Source organism: Microtus ochrogaster, linkage group LG5 (genome assembly GCF_000317375.1).
Source record: "Microtus ochrogaster isolate Prairie Vole_2 linkage group LG5, MicOch1.0, whole genome shotgun sequence".
Lineage (NCBI taxonomy): Eukaryota > Metazoa > Chordata > Mammalia > Rodentia > Cricetidae > Microtus > Microtus ochrogaster.
This window is the reverse complement of record NC_022031.1, coordinates 58,686,118-58,694,264: the sequence shown is the minus strand read 5'-3', so window position 1 is coordinate 58,694,264 and position 8,147 is coordinate 58,686,118. Positions and strand designations below refer to the sequence as shown.

The following is an 8,147-nucleotide window of genomic DNA, read 5'->3' as shown; positions in this document are numbered from 1 at the left end:
GTTGCTGGGAATTGAACTCAGGACCTTTGGAAGAGCAGGCAATGCTCTTAACCACTGAGCCATCTCTCCAGCCCTGTCTTACATGTTTTTATGTCTTGTTTAAAGTATTGTACTTATGTAGCTCATTGAAAAATGTAAAGTTCTAGTCCTTGAAAGCTATTTAGGATAATAAAGAAATACAGGTTAGTAGTTAGTCATCTATAACAATCAAATTTATAGTCATGTTAGGTATGTTTTCAAGGTCAATCAGAGATATATTTTAAATAGACAGTCCTTTTTATTTAGACAAAAGGGGGAGATGCCGCAGGACAATTGTTCTTACAACCATTCAACTGTGCTGATAAAGCCATCTTGAGTCAAAGGATGGAGTCAGTTGGACTGGGATTAGTCGTAGAGTTGTTGGAGAGTTGAGGAAGTTTGCTAGAGAGGGATGGGAAGAGAGAAGAGGGATTTCCAGGTTTGGTGGTTAGGGGAAATATAGAGGGTCAGCCATTCGACTCTCCGCTGGTCCTAAAATTTATTAGGTCTTTATCTCAATTTTTGACTAATGAGTTTTTATTATATTCAAACAATTTAGGTATCATTTCACACAAATACCTCAAGGATCAAGAAAAAAATACTTCCTCAGTAAACAAACACCCCCTTACAGTTTTTCTTGGGGTCTATAAGCCTATTTTCGGTAGTATTAGTTTTATTGTTAGTATTATTTTGAAACAGTGTTTCATTATATAGCCCCAGATGGCTTCAAACTCACAATAAACTCAGAATGTCCTGGAACTCCTGATCCTGCCTCAATGTCAAACCTTCTGGGATTATGGGCATATTGCACCCTGTGCTGTGCTACCACCTTTACAATTTAGTTCCTTTACTCGGCTAGTTGAAAAGGGTTTCTATTTCTTGTAACCATTTAGGTCTGTCCTAAAATAAAATCCTGAGTCTTTAGAGAGAAAAAAAAAATCACTAGCGGAAGCTAGGAAGACAGTTCAGCCAGTAAAGTTCTTGCCAAACAAGTATGAGCCCTCGTATGGTGCCAAGTGTCTGTAATATAATGCTGAGGCAAGGGCAGGGAGAAGTAGACAGCAGAGATGGAGGATCCCTGGAACTCGCTGGCCAACCAGCCTAGTCAATAAACAAAAACACACTCTCCCAAGAAAATCTTAGGTGAAGAGAGATGAAGACATCCAGCACTAACTTCAGACATCAACACGCATGTGCACATGTACCTACACAGGAATAAATGCACACATCCAGGAAAAGAAGCCACTAGTAGAGCTGGAGATGGGTAGATGGATGGACGGATGAACCAAGATGAACAGATACAAAGGATAAAATGATGGTTAACAAACCACCTTAATATAAGGAAGCTTATACAAACCATCTAGATACAAACAAAACAAAACAAAACAAAACATGGAAGCAAAAGAAAACACAACACAGGCTAGTAATGCTAAGACAAGCCATAGCAGATTATTAAAAAGTACCACTTGGTCATAAATAAGCAAGGTAAGCAGAAATGTCCTGGGGCAGGGGAGCTGGTGAAAGAAATTCACATATTAAGACACATAGAGGGCAAAATAACTTGTTTTTAAATCTGTATTATTTGGATACTAGGCAGCAGGGTCAAATCGGTACTGGTTTTTAAAACAAATATGAGGTAATTACAGAAACATTCAAGGAAACAAAACAAAGTGATGATGGGCTATTACTATTTCTTATGCAATTCACAGCCACATATTTTGAATGAGAAAGGCACCTACTGATGTCTACTTTGAATACTTGGCACTCAGTTGGTGGAATTCTTTGAGAAGGATTAGGATTAGAAGGATTGCTCTCTGTAAGGTCTCAGCTGTTTTTGCTACCATGCCTTTTCTCTGTCATCATGAACTTTAACACTGAGATAGTAAGCCCAATTAAACACTTTCTTTTATAAGTTGCCTTGGTCATGGTGTTTTGTAACAGTAATAGAAAAATATCTAAGCTAATGTCTTCATTCCCATGTTATAAAGGCACTAAGACTCAGAAAATTTGCACAGTAATAGATGCAGGCGTCGAAAGTCCTTGACCCTAGCTTTGTTTTTTGTTTTTTTTGTTTTTTTTTTTTTCCGAGACAGGGTTTCTCTGTGGTTTTTGGAGCCTGTCCTGGAACTAGCTCAGTAGACCAGGCTGGTCTCGAACTCACAGAGATCCGCCTGCCTCTGCCTCCCGAGTGCTGGGATTAAAGGCGTGCGCCACCACTGCCCGGCTTTGACCCTAGCTTTGGACAGACCTACTCTACCCTGACTGTACACTGTACTTTCCCTTTAAATAAAGGACTATGCAGCACTCAGCAGCAACTCTACAAACCAAGAGATTAGCAGACCCACAGCAGACAATTTGATAAGGAGCTTAGAAGAACCAAAAGAATCTGCACAACACAGGGGAGAGTGCAGACGCTGGAGTCAGAAAAACCCAGGTTTAAAATCCAGCTTAGTCAGTTATTAGCAGTGTTGTGCTATGGCAGCTTCCCATTCTCCAACTAAAAAAGAGTCTCTCTATTGATGTTATTGCTCAGAGACAATGAGTTACCACACAGAGATACTGCCTTAGACAACAGTTACAGCAGCTGGACACGGTGTTAAATGCTTCTAAATCCAGCGGTTGGGAGGCTGAAGAAGGGGAATTGCTGCAAGCTCAAGACCAGCCTTGACTACATAGTGAGACCTAGAAAGAACCAACCAACCAAGAAAAACAAAACAAGAGTCAAGACCTAGGGAAGAAAAGGTTATTTTTGTTATCCAGTTGAACCCAACCTAATTACATGCATCTTTAACAGTGGGGACTCCTAGATTAACCTGAGATGAGAAGACACAAGAAGATTTAGAAAGATGAGACCAGCCTGGTCTACAAGAGCTAGTTCCAGGACAGGCTCCAAAACCACAGAGAAACCCTGTCTCGAAAAACCAAAAAAAAAAAAAAAAAGAAAGATAGGACACAGCCCAGGCATGGAGGCACACATCTTCAATTCCAGCACTGGGGAGGCTGAGGCAGGTGAATCTCTGTGAGTTTTAGGCCACCCTAGTCTACAAGATGAGTACCAGGACAGTCAGGTTTGTTACACAGAGAAACCTTGTCTTGGAAAAACAAAACAAAAGACAGGACACAAGAAAAATGTGCACAGCTGTCTGTTACTATCTTTTAAGAGAAAGAAGAATCAGTGCCGCCTCCCCCCCCCCCCCCCCCCCCCCCGTGTTTGTGTGTGTGTGGTTGTTATGGATATATGGATATGTAAAGTTGGGAAAAGCCCTCAGGTGACATCTCGCAAAGAGCAGGAATAGGAGCCCCATAGCTACAGCTATTGGAACTAAGCCAACAACCTGAATGAGCAAGGACTCTCCAGAACAGAACCCAGCCTTGCCAAAGGTTTGACTTTTGCCAACACAGACACGTCATACATCTGAACTGTAGAATGCTAAGATAAATTTGTCTTCTTTGAGCTGCTAATTTCTTGTAGCTTATTACAGTAACAACAGAAAATTAATATATCCTATATCCTTCATTTATATAAAACTCAATTTCTGTGCCCTTTACTATTTATGCAAATGAAAAATAATTTGGTAAATGCCATGCTGCCTGCCCAGCAGAACCTACACATCACATTTATCATTCACGACAGTACTGACTGTGCCAGGCACCATCCTGCTCCTGCCTTCAAGAAGTTGGCTGCAATAAGACAGCCATCAATATTCACTTTCTCTCTCTCTTCCAACTTGGTCCAGACAGTCACCATCAGCTATACCTGAAGATGAGAATATTTAAGATAACTGGGAGAAACCTAAGTTTTTTGTTTTGTTTTTCAAGACAGGGTTTCTCTGTGGCTTTGGAACCTGTCCTGGAACTCTCTCTGTAGACCAGGGCTGGCATCAAATTCATAGAGATTCACCTGCCTCTGCCTCCTGAGTGCTGGGTTTAAAGGTGTGCGCTACCACCGGCGAAACCTAAGCTTTATCAAAGCTATAAAAAGCAAAACTGAGGAATCTTGCATGGTGGTACACCCTTTAATCCTAGCACCTGGGAAGCAGATGCAGGCGATCTCTGTGAATTTGAGGTTAGCCTGGTTATAGACCAAGTCCCAAGTCAGACAGACCATATAGTTATCTTTCATTTCTCAAAGAAGAACCAAAGGGAAAACTGAGGTAGAAGAGGGATGCCAAATGAAACAAAGCTAGGTCACTAGATATCACAATATAATAGACAGTCCGAGTTCTTTGTTCTACCATGAAATAAACATAATTCCTTCTAAACAACATAGCTTGCTTTTCTTTATATGTAAAACAGAAACCTAGCAAATTTGTTGAAGGATTAAAAGATAACAGACTCAATGGAACAAACCAGCATTCAGAGACAAGAGGATCTGAAGTTAAGGCCAATTTATGGAACAAAACGGAGACCATAACTATAAACAAAACCTCCAGGTGGTGCCAAGTGGTTCACGAGGATCATTTCAACATCATCCTTCCCCACACCAAGAAACAGAGACCTGCCTGGGCTATATGAAATCTGTCTATAAAACAAACAACAACAAACCCAAAACAAATCCCCACCCAAGAAAAATTCGAAACAAGGACTAAGGACTAGATGAGCCTGTAATCCCAGCACTGAGCAGAAGAATTATTTGAGGCCAGTTTGGGCTATGTAGTGAGATCCTACCTCAATAAATAAATAAGCAATAAAATAAAATAAAAAAATTTCCAAACCAAGGGCTAAGGGTAAACCACATGGCACTGATATTACATAGAAACTATAAATAGCGTGAAGAATTTTTTATGGCATCACCAACTAGAAAGTGCTAGAAAACTAATGTGATAGATAAGTCCACATAAACCTAGTCTTGGTATTCCTTAAGGAACACTCAAAAAACAAAACAAAACAAAAAACCCAAAACAGAAAGTCTATCAGCAAGAAAAGAAAAACCAATCCAGAAAATCTATTACAAAGGACCACTGCTGACCAGGATCAGTATATTATAGTACTACTGCTGCTAAAAAAAACTTTTAAGAATAAAAAGCCATTATGGAACCAGCAAAACATCCTCAGAAGAGAAGACCCAAGTAAGGGGTCTGAGTAAGAAACGGGTGCAGGAACTAACAGGGAGTGACTATCTGGCTGTGGCAACACAAGGAACTCAACATCTTTTTGGCAAACATCTTTTACTTACGAACAAAGACCAACAGCTAAAATGTAGTCTCTTTTAAAGCTTGTAAATAAGCAAAGTGATAAACTCAAACGGGAAGGTTTAATAGAAAATGAGAAGTCAGCGATGAAATGAGGAGGCTCCACGTCTTCTGCAGTAAAGGACAGGGCCTCCAAGACTGAGGATGAGCAGAGACACAAGACGGCAGACGGCACAAGCTTTGTGCATGGCAGTATAGTAGCAACCCATGAGGTTTGTTCAAGGACTGACTATTGCTAACTGAAAACTTTCCCCAAACACTCAGTGTCATGAAATCACCAACTACAACAAAACTGATAGGCATCTGGAAATTTGGTGGGAGCACACACACAGGGCGGAGAACACCTGTACCCTAATAGTACAATGTTAAAACTTATAGTATAAACAAATAAAACATTACAATACCGAAATTTAGAGGATAGCTGGACATGGTGATACATGCCTATAATTCCAGCACTCAAGAGACTGAAGCAGGGAGACTCCCCACAAGTTTGAGGCCAAAACAGGCCACACAGTACCAGGCCAGCCAAGATCCTGTCTCAAAAACAGCAACAAAACCAGAAAGTGCAGAAAACCTCATTTCACCAATACCAACTTTCCTAATACAAGCTGAATTCCCTCCTCTCTAGAAATAACTGTTAACCACAGGGTTTAGGATTTTCTGCATATATGCACATATACGGTCCATCCTAAAGTACAGAGCCACAGAGAACACCTTTTCTACCCTCAAGAAGTACATAAGCAAACGCAGATGCCTATACAAATACCTATAAAAATCAGTCCAGACTTAACATCGGAAAAAAAAATGATACAAATTGAGAAATATAATCCAGAAAATAAGTGTACTAACTGGAGAACACTGGCATAGACGAGGTCAAGATATGCTGACTCTGCAAGCATTTGGAAGACCTGGGCAAAGCTTTTATTAAAAGACTAATAAAATTTCATAGGGAAAGACTGTGGCAGAAGACAGGCCAAGCCAGAGGGAGGAGGAGGGACCAAGGCAATCTTCAAAAACTAGCCTTTGGGCATCACAGGCAAGAGAAGGAGATGCAGTAGCAAAGAATGCCAGAAGAGCAGGCAGGTACTTTAGAGTTCACTGAGGGTCAAGGTAAAAAGGCAAAGAAATGAATGAGCAGGGGTTTGCCTCCTGACACAGGTATTTCAGAAAATTAAGCTCATGCTAAACTGTACTAGGTGAAGTGGATGTGGGCAAAGTGCAGCTCTACATGTCAAGCATCAAGTGCCTGAGCTAGGTCAGAACAGAATGCATAGAAAAGAGGGCCTTCCCTTAAAGCACAGAACTGTTGTGGCATGGGGACAAACGTCATGAGAACAGAGCACCAGCTCGCTCACATCTGTAGCCCCATTATTTCCTGCATATTGCTTTATTAATCCACAGGAGATCCGTAGTAAAAAAAAAACAAAACAATGATGGAGAAAGGTCATTGGTTAATTAAATAAAGAAGCTGCTTGACCTGATAGGTTAGAACGTAGGTGGGAGGAGCAGAAGCTGGGAGGAAGAGGAAGTGAGCGAGAGAAGGAAGTGGCCGCTTTTTTAAAGGGAGAGACCACGCCCCAATGGGCTGGTATCTCAGCGGCTATAGGCTGGAGGAGCGGAAGGACCTCCCGCAACAAAACAAAACAAGATACCATGCAAATTCTAAACCTGATTTTCGCTACTGCTGAGACAACCAAGTAATCAGTCATTTCTATTCCTGGCTACGATATCTCCAATTTTATTTTTTTATATCTCAGTGGTCTTAGATTCCTCCCTTTCCAAACAGTTTACAAAATATGGCTTTACCCAGTACCTTGCATAGAAAACGATCAGGTTTCTGTACACATGTACACACACACACACACACACACACACACACACACACACACACAAGAACCTTGCTGGAAAACTGTATTCACAGCAGGAAGATTTTATTTTAGGCAGCAATCAACATACTTCCAGTTACTTATGAAACCTACTGCATTACAGGGCCACCTCAAGTTGCTTCTCCATCGCCGAAGTTGTGCAAAGGGTCCAGGGTTGTGCAACAGTCACCACTGAAATCACACTCCGGTGTATTAATAGTTTTAATACCTGAACAAGCTTTAGGCTTATTATTAGATGCGAAGTATGGCCCAAATCGCAGGTATTCGAAGTATTTCATAAAGGCTTGTTAATTTGTTTGAGAAATGTATTAGGATGATATCTTTAACTGAAAATTGATTTTTTTTTTTTTGCTTCAAATGCACAGGAGGTCACCTGAAAATCAGCAACTGTGACTTGACACAACTGGAAAAAAAAACGTCCTCAATCAGCATATTACGGTATGCTCACACCCTGAGCACTGACCCGCCTTGCTTTACTATCAAATCCAATAACCCCAGCTTACACGTGGCAAAAGTCGCCAGGGCTCTACAATGCTTTAATGACCCCGAAAGGAACAGCCCTGCCATCAAGTCATGTGATCTGACTTATTCGGACTTGAAAGTTGAGAACGTTTTTAAAAAAAAAAAAATCTTTTTTAAAATAATCTCTCCGTAACAGGCTGTCCCACTTCGGGGTGCGCCTTGCGCAGGCCTAGGCGGAAGCGTGCAAGTCGGGGAGGTGGGACAGGGGACAAAAATCCGGACCGGGGCCCGTCACGATCTGATTCGCTCGGCTTCCCTCTCCCTCCTCGGGCTGCGGAGACAGTCTAGGCCCGGGTCCCGAACAGGACCGCCCTGCTGTCACTGTCTCCGGGAGCCGCAAACGGCTGTCCTGGGCCCGGCTGCAGCGGGCCCGGGCCGAGCTGGGAAGGCCCCGGCCAGGCCGCGGCCGCTCGCAGCGCCCACGTCATCAGCGCCAGCACTGCGGAAATGGAGCGGCGGCCAGGGGACCGAGGGAGGATGGGAGGAAGGGAGGCGCCGCGCCGAGCCGCTCCGCGCAGCCCGACCCGCG

General features: G+C 42.4%; 1 protein-coding gene across 1 annotated transcript in view; it reads right to left on the bottom strand.

Annotated features, from left to right (window-relative positions):
* Nucleotides 1–8,147, bottom strand: part of Rab2a (RAB2A, member RAS oncogene family) — a 76,000-nt gene that overhangs the window by 66,854 nt on the left and 999 nt on the right. The window lies entirely within an intron of this gene.